The sequence below is a fragment of the Syngnathus typhle genome, linkage group LG9 (assembly GCF_033458585.1).
Source record: "Syngnathus typhle isolate RoL2023-S1 ecotype Sweden linkage group LG9, RoL_Styp_1.0, whole genome shotgun sequence".
NCBI lineage: Eukaryota > Metazoa > Chordata > Actinopteri > Syngnathiformes > Syngnathidae > Syngnathus > Syngnathus typhle.
The window spans coordinates 13,725,061-13,742,138 of record NC_083746.1 but is presented as its reverse complement, the minus strand read 5'-3'; the positions used below and the strand labels follow the sequence as shown (position 1 = coordinate 13,742,138).

The 17,078-nt window shown below is 38.2% G+C and overlaps 1 protein-coding gene across 24 annotated transcripts in view; it reads left to right on the top strand.

Moving 5' to 3' along the window:
- Positions 1-17,078, top strand: part of LOC133160073 (interferon alpha/beta receptor 1b-like) — a 192,435-nt gene that overhangs the window by 113,438 nt on the left and 61,919 nt on the right. The gene's annotated exons all lie outside the window — the stretch shown is intronic.

Here is a 17,078-nt window from a genome sequence, read left to right as displayed (position 1 = left end):
GCATAAGATGAATAAAGGGAATAAATGTGGAATGGGTTGAATCGGTCGAAAAATGTAGAAATTAGAGTGGAAAAACGAAATTTTGGAGAATTTGGTTGAATTTCAAACGTGAAAGTTCGGAATTTTTGGTAAGTGGGAAGTTGTGGAATAGGTAGGCAAAAGATGAACAGTTGAAAGTTGGAATGGGTTGAATCGGTTGAAAAATGTAGAAATTAGAGTGGAAAAACTGAATTTTGGAGAATTTTGGTTGAATTTCAAATTTGAAAATTTGGAATTTTTGGTAAGTGGGAAGTTGTGGAATAGGTAGGCAAAAGATGAACAGTTGAAAGTTGGAATGGGTTGAATCGGTTGAAAAATGTAGAAATTAGAGTAGAAAAACGGAATTTGAGAGAATTTTGGTTGAATTTCAAATTTGAAAATTTGGAATTTTTGGTAAGTGGGAAGTTGTGGAATAGGTAGGCGAAAGATGAACAGTTGAAAGTTGGAATGGGTTGAATCGGTTGAAAAATGTAGAAGTTAGAGGTGAAAAACGAAATTTTGTGAAATGTCGAATGTGCCATTAAGAATGGATGGGGAAAAATTTGTCGGAATTCTGGGAATTTTGCGGAATCGGAAAATTTTCGGAACGAGAAAAATGGAAGCGCTCATCGCGTGAATATTTGGAATACGTGGAAAGTGGAATGGAGTGAATCGGATGAATTATGTGGAAGATGAAAGTGGACAAAAAAGTGTGGAGAATAAAAGAGAATAATAATAATAATAATAATAGAGAATGGTGTAGAATAACATATGTGTGAAGGCCTTCGCCTTCACACAATAATAGAGAATGGTGTAGAATAACATATGTGTGAAGGCCTTCGCCTTCACACAATAATAATAATAGAGAATGGTGTAGAATAACATAAGTGTGAAGGCCTTCGCCTTCACACAATAAAGTAAATGGAGTAGAATAACATATGTGTGAAGGCCTTCGCCTTCACACAATAATAACTAGAATTTTGCAATTTCTGGAGAAATTGCGTGTGAAGGCGAAATGTATGAATAACTTTTTCGGGGAATGCTGCCGAACGATGTTGAAACGTGTTGAATTACTTGAGAAATGTAGAATATTTGGAGAATTTGTGGTGAATTTCAAATTTGAAAGTTTGGAATTTTTGGTAAGTGGGAAGTTGTGGAATAGGTAGGCAAAAGATGAACAGTTGAAAGTTGGAATGGGTTGAATCGGTTGAAAAATGTAGAAATTAGAGTAGAAAAACGAAATTTTGGAGAATTTGGTTGAATTTCGAATTTGGAATTTTTGGTAAGTGGGAAGTTGTGGAATAGGTAGGCAAAAGATGTACAGTTGAAAGTTGGAACGAGTTGAATCAGTTAAAAAATGTAGAAGTTAGAGCAAATGTTGAATCCCCATAGAGAATGAATGGGAAAATAAAAAAAAGCAATTGCGCCAAAATCTTTCTAAATTTGGAACAAAAAAAAAAAACGGCCTCAGGAGGTTCACTTTTGGGGTAAAAATGTCGAAACGGGTTAAATCAGACAAAAAACGAAAAAGTTAGCGCAAATGTAGCTATTTGGGCCACTCAGTGTTGAAATAAGGTCACTTCCGGTTTGATTCGGGTCACTTCCGGTCTAGTTTGGGTCACTTCCGGTTTATTTGGGTCACTTCCGGTTTAAAACAGGTCACTTCCGGTTTAGCTGAGGTCACTTCCGGTTTATTTGGGGTCATTTCCGGTCTAAATAGGTCACTTCCGGTTCATTTGGGGTCACTTCCGGTTTGATTTGGGGTCACTTCCGGTTTACCAGAGGTCACTTCCGGTCTATTTGGGGTCACTTCCGGTTTATTTGGGTCACTTCCGGTTTAATTTGGGTCACTTCCGGTTTAATTTGGGTCACTTCCGGTTCGTCTGAGGTCACTTCCGGTTTATTAGGGGTCATTTCCGGTCTAAAATGGTCACTTCCGGTACATTTGGGGTCACTTCCGGTTTGATTTGGGGTCACTTCCGGTTTACCTGAGGTCACCTCCGGTCTATTTGGGGTCACTTTCGGTTTGATTTGGGGCACTTCCGGTTCATTCTGGGTTCATTGGTGGCACTTCAGGGTCATCCAAGATGGCCGCCACACTGGAATTGGGGGTCAAGGGTTGAATTGTGTAAGCATAGTGGAAGTGGGGGTGAATGGGAGTGAATGTGGGAAGCATAGTGGAAGTGGGGGTGAATGGGAGTGAATGTGGTAAGCATAAGGTGAATAAGGGGAATAAATGTGGAACGGGTTGAATCGGTCGAAAAATGTAGAAATTAGAGTAGAAAAACGAAATTTTAGAGAATTTTGGTTGAATTTCAAATTTGAGAATTTGGAATTTTTGGTAAGTGGGAAGTTGTGGAATAGGTAGGCAAAAGATGAACAGTTGAAAGTTGGAACGGGTTGAATCGGTTGAAAAATGTAGAAATTAGAGTGGAATAACGGAATTTGAGAGAATTTTGGTTGAATTTCAAATTTGAAAATTTGGAACTTTTGGTAAGTGGGAAGTTGTGGAATAGGTAGGCAAAAGATGAACAGTTGAAAGTTGGAACGGGTTGAATCGGTTGAAAAATGTAGAAATTAGAGTGGAATAACGGAATTTGAGAGAATTTCGGTTGAATTTCAAATTTGAAAATTTGGAATTTTTGGTAAGTGGGAAGTTGTGGAATAGGTAGGCAAAAGATGAACAGTTGAAAGTTGGAATGGGTTGAATCGGTTGAAAAATGTAGAAGTTAGAGGTGAAAAACGAAATTTTGTGAAATGTCGAATGTGCCATTAAGAATGGATGGGGAAAAATTTGTCGGAATTTTGGGAATTTTGCGGAATCGGAAAATTTTCGGAATGAGAAAAATACAAGCACCCCTTTCCTGAATATTTGGAATACGTGAAAAGTGGAATGGAGTGAATCGGATGAATTATGTGAAAGATGAAACGGGACAAAAAAGTGAGGAGAATAAAATAGAAGAATAATAATAATAACTAGAATTTTGCAATTTCTGGAGAAATTGCGTGTGAAGGCGAAATGTATGAATAACTTTTTCGGGGAATGCTGCCGAACGATGTTGAAACGTGTTGAATTACTTGAGAAATGTAGAATATTTGGAGAATTTGTGGTGAATTTCAAATTTGAAAGTTTGGAATTTTTGGTAAGTGGGAAGTTGTGGAATAGGTAGGCAAAAGATGAACAGTTGAAAGTTGGAATGGGTTGAATCGGTTGAAAAATGTAGAAATTAGAGTAGAAAAACGAAATTTTGGAGAATTTGGTTGAATTTCGAATTTGGAATTTTTGGTAAGTGGGAAGTTGTGGAATAGGTAGGCAAAAGATGTACAGTTGAAAGTTGGAACGAGTTGAATCAGTTAAAAAATGTAGAAGTTAGAGCAAATGTTGAATCCCCATAGAGAATGAATGGGAAAATAAAAAAAAGCAATTGCGCCAAAATCTTTCTAAATTTGGAACAAAAAAAAAAAACGGCCTCAGGAGGTTCACTTTTGGGGTAAAAATGTCGAAACGGGTTAAATCAGACAAAAAACGAAAAAGTTAGCGCAAATGTAGCTATTTGGGCCACTCAGTGTTGAAATAAGGTCACTTCCGGTTTGATTCGGGTCACTTCCGGTCTAGTTTGGGTCACTTCCGGTTTATTTGGGTCACTTCCGGTTTAAAACAGGTCACTTCCGGTTTAGCTGAGGTCACTTCCGGTTTATTTGGGGTCATTTCCGGTCTAAATAGGTCACTTCCGGTTCATTTGGGGTCACTTCCGGTTTGATTTGGGGTCACTTCCGGTTTACCAGAGGTCACTTCCGGTCTATTTGGGGTCACTTCCGGTTTATTTGGGTCACTTCCGGTTTAATTTGGGTCACTTCCGGTTTAATTTGGGTCACTTCCGGTTCGTCTGAGGTCACTTCCGGTTTATTAGGGGTCATTTCCGGTCTAAAATGGTCACTTCCGGTACATTTGGGGTCACTTCCGGTTTGATTTGGGGTCACTTCCGGTTTACCTGAGGTCACCTCCGGTCTATTTGGGGTCACTTTCGGTTTGATTTGGGGCACTTCCGGTTCATTCTGGGTTCATTGGTGGCACTTCAGGGTCATCCAAGATGGCCGCCACACTGGAATTGGGGGTCAAGGGTTGAATTGTGTAAGCATAGTGGAAGTGGGGGTGAATGGGAGTGAATGTGGGAAGCATAGTGGAAGTGGGGGTGAATGGGAGTGAATGTGGTAAGCATAAGGTGAATAAGGGGAATAAATGTGGAACGGGTTGAATCGGTCGAAAAATGTAGAAATTAGAGTAGAAAAACGAAATTTTAGAGAATTTTGGTTGAATTTCAAATTTGAGAATTTGGAATTTTTGGTAAGTGGGAAGTTGTGGAATAGGTAGGCAAAAGATGAACAGTTGAAAGTTGGAACGGGTTGAATCGGTTGAAAAATGTAGAAATTAGAGTGGAATAACGGAATTTGAGAGAATTTTGGTTGAATTTCAAATTTGAAAATTTGGAACTTTTGGTAAGTGGGAAGTTGTGGAATAGGTAGGCAAAAGATGAACAGTTGAAAGTTGGAACGGGTTGAATCGGTTGAAAAATGTAGAAATTAGAGTGGAATAACGGAATTTGAGAGAATTTCGGTTGAATTTCAAATTTGAAAATTTGGAATTTTTGGTAAGTGGGAAGTTGTGGAATAGGTAGGCAAAAGATGAACAGTTGAAAGTTGGAATGGGTTGAATCGGTTGAAAAATGTAGAAGTTAGAGGTGAAAAACGAAATTTTGTGAAATGTCGAATGTGCCATTAAGAATGGATGGGGAAAAATTTGTCGGAATTTTGGGAATTTTGCGGAATCGGAAAATTTTCGGAATGAGAAAAATACAAGCACCCCTTTCCTGAATATTTGGAATACGTGAAAAGTGGAATGGAGTGAATCGGATGAATTATGTGAAAGATGAAACGGGACAAAAAAGTGAGGAGAATAAAATAGAAGAATAACTAGAATTTTGCAATTTCTGGAGAAATTGCGTGTGAAGGCGAAATGTATGAATAACTTTTTCGGGGAATGCTGCCGAACGATGTTGAAACGTGTTGAATTACTTGAGAAATGTAGAATATTTGGAGAATTTGTGGTGAATTTCAAAATTGAAAGTTTGGAATATTTGGTAAGTGGGAAGTTGTGGAATAGGTAGGCAAAAGATGAACAGTTGAAAGTTGGAATGGGTTGAATCGGTAGAAAAATGTAGAAGTTAGAGTAGAAAAATGAAATTTTGGAGAATTTGTTTGAATTTTAAATTTGGAATTGTTGGTAAGTGGGAAGTTGTGGAATAGGTAGGCAAAAGATGAACAGTTGAAAGTTGGAACGGGTTGAATCAGTTAAAAAATGTAGAAGTTAGAGCAAATGTTGAATCCCCATAGAGAATAAATGGGAAAATAAAAAAAAGCAATTGCGCCAAAATCTTTCTAAATTTGGAACAAAACCAAAAAAAACGGCCTCAGGAGGTTCACTTTTGGGGTAAAAATGTTGAAACGGGTTAAATCGGACAAAAAACGAAGACGTTAGCGCAAATGTAGCTATTTGGGGCACTTAGTGTTGAAATAAGGTCACTTCCGGCTTGATTCGGGTCATTTCCGGTCTAATTTGGGTCACTTCCGGTTTATTTGGGTCACTTCCGGTTTAAAACAGGTCACTTCCGGTTTAGCTGAGGTCACTTCCGGTTTATTTGGGGTCATTTCCGGTCTAAAAAGGTCACTTCCGGTTCATTTGGGGTCATTTCCGGTTTGATTTGGGGTCACTTCCGGTTTACCAGAGGTCACTTCCGGTCTATTTGGGGTCACTTCCGGTCTATTTGGGGTCACTTCCGGTTTATTTGGGTCACTTCCGGTTTAATTTGGGCCACTTCCGGTTCGTCTGTGGTCACTTCCGGTTTATTAGGGGTCATTTCCGGTCTAAAAGTGTCACTTCCGGTACATTTGGGGTCACTTCCGGTTTGATTTGGGGTCACTTCCGGTTTATCAGAGGTAACTTCCGGTCTATTTGGGGTCACTTCCGGTCTATTTGGGGTCACTTCCGGTTTATTTGGTTCACTTCCGGTTTAATTTGGGTCACTTCCGGTTCGTCTGAGGTCACTTCCGGTTTATTAGGGGTCATTTCCGGTCTAAAAAGGTCACTTCCGGTACATTTGGGGTCGCTTCCGGTTTGATTTGGGGTCACTTCCGGTTTACCTGAGGTCACTTCCGGTCTATTTGGGGTCACTTTCGGTTTGATTTGGGGCACTTCCGGTTCATTTTGGGTTCATTGGGGGCACTTGAGGGTCAATCCAAGATGGCCGCCACACTGGAATTGGGGGTCAAGGGTTGAATTGTGTAAGCATAGTGGAAGTGGGGGTGAATGGGAGTGAATGTGGGAAGCATAAGGTGAATGCATTTGGAATGGGTTGAATCGGTCGAAAAATGTAGAAATTAGAGTAGAAAAACGAAATTTTAGAGAATTTTGGTTGAATTTCAAATTTGAGAATTTGGAATTTTTGGTAAGTGGGAAGTTGTGGAATAGGTAGGCAAAAGATGAACAGTTGAAAGTTGGAATGGGTTGAATCGGTTGAAAAATGTAGAAATTAGAGTGGAATAACGGAATTTGAGAGAATTTTGGTTGAATTTCAAATTTGAAAATTTGGAATTTTTGGTAAGTGGGAAGTTGTGGAATAGGTAGGCAAAAGATGAACAGTTGAAAGTTGGAATGGGTTGAATCGGTTGAAAAATGTAGAAGTTAGAGGTGAAACACGAAATTTTGTGAAATGTCGAATGTGCCATTAAGAATGGATGGGGAAAAATTTGTCGGAATTTTGGGAATTTTGCGGAATCGGAAAATTTTCGGAATGAGAAAAATACAAGCGCTCATGTCGTGAATATTTGGAATACGTGAAAAGTGGAATGGAGTGAATCGGATGAATTATGTGGAAGATGAAACGGGACAAAAAAGTGGCGGGAATAAAATAGAATAATAATAATAATAATAATAATAAAGTAAATGGAGTAGAATAACATATGTGTGAAGGCCTCCGCCTTCACACAATAATAACTAGAATTTTGCAATTTCTGGAGAAATTGCGTGTGAAGGCGAAATGTATGAATAACTTCTTCGGGGAATGCTGCCGAACGATGTTGAAACGTGTTGAATTACTTGAGAAATGTAGAATATTTGGAGAATTTGTGGCGAATTTCAAAATAAAAGATGTGAAGTTTTTGGTAAGTGGGAAGTTGTGGAATAGGTCGAAAAATGATGAACAGTTGAAAGTTGGAATGGGTTGAATCGGTTGAAAAATGTAGAAATGAGAAGGGAAAAAGGAATTGGGTGTGAATTTCAAAATAAAAGATGTGAAGGTTTTGGGAAGTTGTGGAATAGGTCGAAAAATGATGAACAGTTGAAAGTTGGAATGGGTTGAATCGGTTGAAAAATGTAGAAATGAGAAGGGAAAAGGGAATTGGGTGTGAATTTCAAAATAAAAGATGTGAAGTTTTTGGTAAGTGGGAAGTTGTGGAATAGGTAGAAAAATGATGAACAGTTGAAAGTTGGAATGGGTTGAATCGGTTGAAAAATGTAGAAATGAGAAGGGAAAAGTGAATTGGGTGTGAATTTCAAAATAAAAGATGTGAAGTTTTTGGTAAGTGGGAAGTTGTGGAATAGGTAGAAAAATGATGAACAGTTGAAAGTTGGAATGGGTTGAATCGGTTGAAAAATGTAGAAATGAGAAGGGAAAAGGAAATTGGGTGTGAATTTCAAAATAAAAGATGTGAAGTTTTTGGTAAGTGGGAAGTTGTGGAATAGGTAGAAAAATGATGAACAGTTGAAAGTTGGAATGGGTTGAATCGGTTGAAAAATGTAGAAATGAGAAGGGAAAAAGGAATTGGGTGTGAATTTCAAAATAAAAGATGTGAAGTTTTTGGTAAGTGGGAAGTTGTGGAATAGGTAGAAAAATGATGAACAGTTGAAAGTTGGAATGGGTTGAATCGGTTGAAAAATGTAGAAATGAGAAGGGAAAAGGAATTGGGTGTGAATTTCAAAATAAAAGATTTGAAGCTTTTGGTAAGTGGGAAGTTGTGGAATCAGTAGAAAAATAATGAACAGTTGAAAGTTGGAATGGGTTGAATCGGTTGAAAAATGTAGAAATTAGAGTAGAAAAACGAAATTTTAGAGAATTTTGGTTGAATTTCAAAATAAAAGATGTGAAGTTTTTGGTAAGTGGGACGTTGTGGAATAGGTAGGCAAAAGATGAACAGTTGAAAGTTGGAACGAGTTGAATCGGTTGAAAAATGTAGAAGTTAGAGGTGAAAAACGAAATTTTGTGAAAATTTGTCGGAATTTTTAACGTGAAAACGTGAAATTTTCGAATTTGGGAATTTTGGGAATGTCGAGAATCCTTCCGAATGTGATTAGAATGTGCTGAATGATGTGAATTTCAAATTGGAACGACGTAAATGTGAAATGTCGAATGTGCCATTAAGAATGAATGGGGAAAAATTCGTCGGAATTTTGGGAATTTTGCGGAATCGGAAAATTTTCGGAACGAGAAAAATACAAGCGCTCGTCGCGTGAATATTTGGAATACGTGAAAAGTGGAATGGAGTGAATCGGATGAATTATGTGGAAGATGAAACGTGTCAAAAAAGTGTGGAGAATAAAAGAGAATAATAATAATAATAGAGAATGGTGTAGAATAACATATGTGTGAAGGCCTTCGCCTTCACACAATAATAGAGAATGGTGTAGAATAACATATGTGTGAAGGCCTTCGCCTTCACACAATAATAATAATAATAATAACTAGAATTTTGCAATTTCTGGAGAAATTGCGTGTGAAGGCGAAATGTATGAATAACTTTTTCGGGGAATGCTGCCGAACGATGTTGAAACGTGTTGAATTACTTGAGAAATGTAGAATATTTGGAGAATTTGTGGTGAATTTCAAAATAAAAGATGTGAAGTTTTTGGTAAGTTGTGGAATAGGTAGAAAAATGATGAACAGTTGAAAGTTGGAATGGGTTGAATCGGTTGAAAAATGTAGAAATGAGAAGGGAAAAAGGAATTGGGTGTGAATTTCAAAATAAAAGATGTGAAGGTTTTGGGAAGTTGTGGAATAGGTCGAAAAATGATGAACAGTTGAAAGTTGGAATGGGTTGAATCGGTTGAAAAATGTAGAAATGAGAAGGGAAAAGGGAATTGGGTGTGAATTTCAAAATAAAAGATGTGAAGTTTTTGGTAAGTGGGAAGTTGTGGAATAGGTAGAAAAATGATGAACAGTTGAAAGTTGGAATGGGTTGAATCGGTTGAAAAATGTAGAAATGAGAAGGGAAAAGGGAATTGGGTGTGAATTTCAAAATAAAAGATGTGAAGTTTTTGGTAAGTGGGAAGTTGTGGAATAGGTAGAAAAATGATGAACAGTTGAAAGTTGGAATGGGTTGAATCGGTTGAAAAATGTAGAAATGAGAAGGGAAAAGGGAATTGAGTGTGAATTTCAAAATAAAAGATGTGAAGTTTTTGGTAAGTGGGAAGTTGTGGAATAGGTAGAAAAATGATGAACAGTTGAAAGTTGGAATGGGTTGAATCGGTTGAAAAATGTAGAAATGAGAAGGGAAAAGGGAATTGGGTGTGAATTTCAAAATAAAAGATGTGAAAATTTTTGGTAAGTGGGAAGTTGTGGAATAGGTAGAAAAATGATGAACAGTTGAAAGTTGGAATGGGTTGAATCGGTTGAAAAATGTAGAAATGAGAAGGGAAAAGGGAATTGGGTGTGAATTTCAAAATAAAAGATGTGAAGTTTTTGGTAAGTGGGAAGTTGTGGAATAGGTAGAAAAATGATGAACAGTTGAAAGTTGGAATGGGTTGAATCGGTTGAAAAATGTAGAAATGAGAAGGGAAAAGGGAATTGAGTGTGAATTTCAAAATAAAAGATGTGAAGTTTTTGGTAAGTGGGAAGTTGTGGAATAGGTAGAAAAATGATGAACAGTTGAAAGTTGGAATGGGTTGAATCGGTTGAAAAATGTAGAAATGAGAAGGGAAAAGGGAATTGGGTGTGAATTTCAAAATAAAAGATGTGAAGTTTTTGGTAAGTGGGAAGTTGTGGAATAGGTAGAAAAATGATGAACAGTTGAAAGTTGGAATGGGTTGAATCGGTTGAAAAATGTAGAAATGAGAAGGGAAAAAGGAATTGGGTGTGAATTTCAAAATAAAAGATGTGAAGTATTTGGGAAGTTGTGGAATAGGTAGAAAAATGATGAACAGTAGAAAGTTGGAATGGGTTGAATCGGTTGAAAAATGTAGAAATTAGAGTACAAAAACGGAATTTGAGAGAATTTTGGTTGAATTTCAAAATAAAAGATGTGAAGTTTTTGGTAAGTGGGAAGTTGTGGAATAGGTAGAAAAATGATGAACAGTTGAAAGTTGGAATGGGTTGAATCGGTTGAAAAATGTAGAAATGAGAAGGGAAAAGGAAATTGGGTGTGAATTTCAAAATAAAAGATGTGAAGTTTTTGGTTAGTGGGAAGTTGTGGAATAGGTAGAAAAATGATGAACAGTTGAAAGTTAGAATGGGTTGAATCGGTTGAAAAATGTAGAAATGAGAAGGGAAAAGGAATTGGGTGTGAATTTCAAAATAAAAGATGTGAAGCTTTTGGTAAGTGGGAAGTTGTGGAATCGGTAGAAAAGTAATGAACAGTTGAAAGTTGGAATGGGTTGAATCGGTTGAAAAATGTAGAAATTAGAGTGGAAAAACGAAATTTTAGAGAATTTTGGTTGAATTTCAAAATAAAAGATGTGAAGTTTTTGGGAAGTGGGACGTTGTGGAATAGGTAGGCAAAAGATGAACAGTTGAAAGTTGGAACGAGTTGAATCGGTTGAAAAATGTAGAAGTTAGAGCTGAAAAACGAAATTTTGTGAAAATTTGTCGGAATTTTTAACGTGAAAACGTGAAATTTTTGAATTTGGGAATTTTGGGAATGTCGAGAATCCTTCCGAATGTGATTAGAATGTGCTGAATGATGTGAATTTCAAATTGGAACGACGTAAACGTGAAATGTCGAATGTGCCATTAAGAATGAATGGGGAAAAATTTGTCGGAATTTGGGGAATTTTGCGGAATCGGAAAATGTTCGGAATGAGAAAAATACAAGCCACCCTTTCCTGAATATTTGGAATACGTGAAAAGTGGAATGGAGTGAATCGGGTGAATTTTGTGAAAGAAGAAGCGGGACAAAAAAGTGAGGAGAATAAAATATAATAATAATAATAACTAGAATTTTGCAATTTCTGGAGAAATTGCGTGTGAAGGCGAAATGTATGAATAACTTTTTCGGGGAATGCTGCCGAACGATGTTGAAACGTGTTGAATTACTTGAGAAATGTAGAATATTTGGAGAATTTGTGGCGAATTTCAAAATAAAAGATGTGAAGTTTTTGGTAAGTGGGAAGTTGTGGAATAGGTTGAAAAATGATGAACAGTTGAAAGTTGGAATGGGTTGAATCGGTTGAAAAATGTAGAAATGAGAAGGGAAAAAGGAATTGGGTGTGAATTTCAAAATAAAAGATGTGAAGGTTTTGGGAAGTTGTGGAATAGGTCGAAAAATGATGAACAGTTGAAAGTTGGAATGGGTTGAATCGGTTGAAAAATGTAGAAATGAGAAGGGAAAAGGGAATTGGGTGTGAATTTCAAAATAAAAGATGTGAAGTTTTTGGTAAGTGGGAAGTTGTGGAATAGGTAGAAAAATGATGAACAGTTGAAAGTTGGAATGGGTTGAATCGGTTGAAAAATGTAGAAAGGAGAAGGGAAAAGGGAATTGAGTGTGAATTTCAAAATAAAAGATGTGAAGTTTTTGGTAAGTGGGAAGTTGTGGAATAGGTAGAAAAATGATGAACAGTTGAAAGTTGGAATGGGTTGAATCGGTTGAAAAATGTAGAAATGAGAAGGGAAAAGGGAATTGGGTGTGAATTTCAAAATAAAAGATGTGAAGTATTTGGGAAGTTGTGGAATAGGTAGAAAAATGATGAACAGTTGAAAGTTGGAATGGGTTGAATCGGTTGAAAAATGTAGAAATTAGAGTACAAAAACGGAATTTGAGAGAATTTTGGTTGAATTTCAAAATAAAAGATGTGAAGTTTTTGGTAAGTGGGAAGTTGTGGAATAGGTAGAAAAATGATGAACAGTTGAAAGTTGGAATGGGTTGAATCGGTTGAAAAATGTAGAAATGAGAAGGGAAAAGGAAATTGGGTGTGAATTTCAAAATAAAAGATGTGAAGTTTTTGGTAAGTGGGAAGTTGTGGAATAGGTAGAAAAATGATGAACAGTTGAAAGTTGGAATGGGTTGAATCGGTTGAAAAATGTAGAAATGAGAAGGGAAAAGGAATTGGGTGTGAATTTCAAAATAAAAGACGTGAAGCTTTTGGTAAGTGGGAAGTTGTGGAATCGGTAGAAAAATAATGAACAGTTGAAAGTTGGAATGGGTTGAATCGGTTGAAAAATGTAGAAATGAGAAGGGGAAAGGAAATTGGGTGTGAATTTCAAAATAAAAGATGTGAAGTTTTTGGTAAGTGGGAAGTTGTGGAATAGGTAGAAAAATGATGAACAGTTGAAAGTTGGAATGGGTTGAATCGGTTGAAAAATGTAGAAATGAGAAGGGAAAAGGAATTGGGTGTGAATTTCAAAATAAAAGACGTGAAGCTTTTGGTAAGTGGGAAGTTGTGGAATCGGTAGAAAAATAGTGAACAGTTGAAAGTTGGAATGGGTTGAATCGGTTGAAAAATGTAGAAATGAGAAGGGAAAAGGAAATTGGGTGTGAATTTCAAAATAAAAGATGTGAAGTTTTTGGTAAGTGGGAAGTTGTGGAATAGGTAGAAAAATGATGAACAGTTGAAAGTTGGAATGGGTTGAATCGGTTGAAAAATGTAGAAATGAGAAGGGAAAAGGAATTGGGTGTGAATTTCAAAATAAAAGATGTGAAGCTTTTGGTAAGTGGGAAGTTGTGGAATCAGTAGAAAAATAATGAACAGTTGAAAGTTGGAATGGGTTGAATCGGTTGAAAAATGTAGAAATTAGAGTAGAAAAACGAAATTTTAGAGAATTTTGGTTGAATTTCAAAATAAAAGATGTGAAGTTTTTGGTAAGTGGGACGTTGTGGAATAGGTAGGCAAAAGATGAACAGTTGAAAGTTGGAACGAGTTGAATCGGTTGAAAAATGTAGAAGTTAGAGGTGAAAAACGAAATTTTGTGAAAATTTGTCGGAATTTTTAACGTGAAAACGTGAAATTTTCGAATTTGGGAATTTTGGGAATGTCGAGAATCCTTCCGAATGTGATTAGAATGTGCTGAATGATGTGAATTTCAAATTGGAACGACGTAAATGTGAAATGTCGAATGTGCCATTAAGAATGAATGGGGAAAAATTTGTCGGAATTTTGGGAATTTTGCGGAATCGGAAAATTTTCGGAACGAGAAAAATACAAGCGCTCGTCGCGTGAATATTTGGAATACGTGAAAAGTGGAATGGAGTGAATCGGATGAATTATGTGGAAGATGAAACGTGTCAAAAAAGTGTGGAGAATAAAAGAGAATAATAATAACTAGAATTTTGCAATTTCTGGAGAAATTGCGTGTGAAGGCGAAATGTATGAATAACTTTTTCGGGGAATGCTGCCGAACGATGTTGAAACGTGTTGAATTACTTGAGAAATGTAGAATATTTGGAGAATTTGTGGTGAATTTCAAAATTGAAAGTTTGGAATATTTGGTAAGTGGGAAGTTGTGGAATAGGTAGGCAAAAGATGAACAGTTGAAAGTTGGAATGGGTTGAATCGGTAGAAAAATTTAGAAGTTAGAGTAGAAAAACGAAATTTTGGAGAATTTGGTTGAATTTTAAATTTGGAATTGTTGGTAAGTGGGAAGTTGTGGAATAGGTAGGCAAAAGATGAACAGTTGAAAGTTGGAACGGGTTGAATCAGTTAAAAAATGTAGAAGTTAGAGCAAATGTTGAATCCCCATAGAGAATGAATGGGAAAATAAAAAAAAGCAATTGCGCCAAAATCTTTCTAGATTTGGAACAAAACCAAAAAAAACGGCCTCAGGAGGTTCACTTTTGGGGTAAAAATGTTGAAACGGGTTATATCGGACAAAAAACGAAGACGTAAGCGCAAATGTAGCTATTTGGGGCACTTAGTGTTGAAATAAGGTCACTTCCGGCTTGATTCGGGTCATTTCCGGTCTAATTTGGGTCACTTCCGGTTTATTTGGGTCACTTCCGGTTTAAAACAGGTCACTTCCGGTTTAGCTGAGGTCACTTCCGGTTTCTTTGGGGTCATTTCCGGTCTAAAAAGGTCACTTCCGGTTCATTTTGGGTCACTTCCGGTTTGATTTGGGGTCACTTCCGGTTTACCAGAGGTCACTTCCGGTCTATTTGGGGTCACTTCCGGTTTATTTGGGTCACTTCCGGTTTAATTTGGGTCACTTCCGGTTCGTCTGAGGTCACTTCCGGTTTATAAGGGGTCATTTCCGGTCTAAAAAGGTCACTTCCGGTACATTTGGGGTCACTTCCGGTTTGATTTGGGGTCACTTCCGGTTTACCTGAGGTCACTTCCGGTCTATTTGGGGTCACTTTCGGTTTGATTTGGGCCACTTCCGGTTCATTCTGGGTTCATTGGTGGCACTTCAGGGTCATCCAAGATGGCCGCCACACTGGAATTGGGGGTCAAGGGTTGAATTGTGTAAGCATAGTGGAAGTGGGGGTGAATGGGAGTGAATGTGGGAAGAATAAGGTGAATTAAGTGAATAAATTTGGAATGGGTTGAATCTGTTGAAAAATGTAGAAATGAGAAGGGAAAAAGGAATTGGGTGTGAATTTCAAAATAAAAGATGTGAAGTTTTTGGTAAGTGGGAAGTTGTGGAATAGGTAGAAAAATGATGAACAGTTGAAAGTTGGAATGGGTTGAATCGGTTGAAAAATGTAGAAATGAGAAGGAGAAACGGAAATATTGGAGAATTGGGTGTGAATTTCAAAATAAAAGATGTGAAGTTTTTGGTAAGTGGGAAGTTGTGGAATAGGTAGAAAAATGATGAACAGCTGAAAGTTGGAATGGGTTGAATCGGTTGAAAAATGTAGAAATGAGAAGGGAAAAGGAATTGGGTGTGAATTTCAAAATAAAAGATGTGAAGCTTTTGGTAAGTGGGAAGTTGTGGAATCAGTAGAAAAATAATGAACAGTTGAAAGTTGGAATGGGTTGAATCGGTTGAAAAATGTAGAAATTAGAGTAGAAAAACGAAATTTTAGAGAATTTTGGTTGAATTTCAAAATAAAAGATGTGAAGTTTTTGGTAAGTGGGACGTTGTGGAATAGGTAGGCAAAAGATGAACAGTTGAAAGTTGGAACGAGTTGAATCGGTTGAAAACTGTAGAAGTTAGAGGTGAAAAACGAAATTTTGTGAAAATTTGTCGGAATTTTTAACGTGAAAACGTGAAATTTTCGAATTTGGGAATTTTGGGAATGTCGAGAATCCTTCCGAATGTGATTAGAATGTGCTGAATGATGTGAATTTCAAATTGGAACGACGTAAATGTGAAATGTCGAATGTGCCATTAAGAATGAATGGGGAAAAATTTGTCGGAATTTTGGGAATTTTGCGGAATCGGAAAATTTTCGGAACGAGCAAAATACAAGCGCTCGTCGCGTGAATATTTGGAATACGTGAAAAGTGGAATGGAGTGAATCGGATGAATTATGTGGAAGATGAAACGTGTCAAAAAAGTGTGGAGAAACGTAGAGAATAATAATAATAATAATAGAGAATGGTGTAGAATAACATATGTGTGAAGGCCTTCGCCTTCACACAATAATAGAGAATGGTGTAGAATAACATATGTGTGAAGGCCTTCGCCTTCACACAATAAAGTGAATGGAGTAGAATAACATAAGTGTGAAGGCCTTCGCCTTCACACAATAATAATAATAATAGAGAATGGTGTAGAATAACATATGTGTGAAGGCCTTCGCCTTCACACAATAAGAGGAGCAAAACGGAGCCAGTGTGCATATAGCAGACAGTAAGCATAGCGCTAAAGTACAGGACGCTACCCAGAAAGGGGAAGCGAGTTCAGGATCCTAACAGCCTGGAGTATGAAGCTGTTGTTGAGTCTGGTGGTGCGGGAGCGCAGGCTCCTATACCTCTTCCCAGAGGGCAGAAGCTCAAACAAAGAGTGAGCTCACTCTCTCCACCACAGCACCGTCGATGGTCAGCGGCAGGTGTTGGGTGTGACCCTTCCGGAAGTCAACAACAACCTCCTTGGTCTTGTCGACGTTCAGCAGGAGGTTGTTGTGCCTGCACCACGTGGTCAGAAGGTCAACCTCCAGCCTGTACTGAGTCTCGTCTCCCTTGGTGACGAGACCCACCAGAGTCGTGTCGTCAGCAAACTTCACTATGCGGTTGTCGCTGTGGGTTGCAATGCAGTCATGTGTCAGGAGGGTGAAGAGTAGCGGACTGAGCACGCAGCCTTGGGGGGCCCCTGTGCTCAGCGTGATGCTGGCGGAGATTTTGTCGCCAACACGTACCACCTGTGGCCACTGACAGAGGAAGTCCAGTAGCCAGTTGCAGAGATAGATACTGAGGCCCAGCTTGTCAAGTTTGCCGATGAGACGTTGTGGCACAATGGTGTTGAAGGCAGAACTGAAGTCCACAAACAGCAATCTCACATACGAGTCCCTTCTCTCCAGGTGGGTGAGGGCCGAGTGGAGGGCAGAGCAGATGAAATCCTCAGAGGACCGCTTGGCTCGGTATGCAAACTGGAAGGGGTCAATGGTGGGGGGGAGAACGGAACGGATGTGCTCCATGACAAGCCGCTCGAAGCACTTCATGATGATGGGCGTAAGTGCCACGGGGCGGTAGTCATTGAAGCAGGACGGAGCGGGTTTCTTCGGCACAGGTACGATGGTGGCAGCTTTGAAACACGACGGGACGATGGCCTGCTGCAGGGAAGTGTTAAAGACGTCTGTGAAGACATCCGTCACCTCACCAGCGCAGTCCTTCAGTGCTCGACCCGGGATGTTGTCAGGGC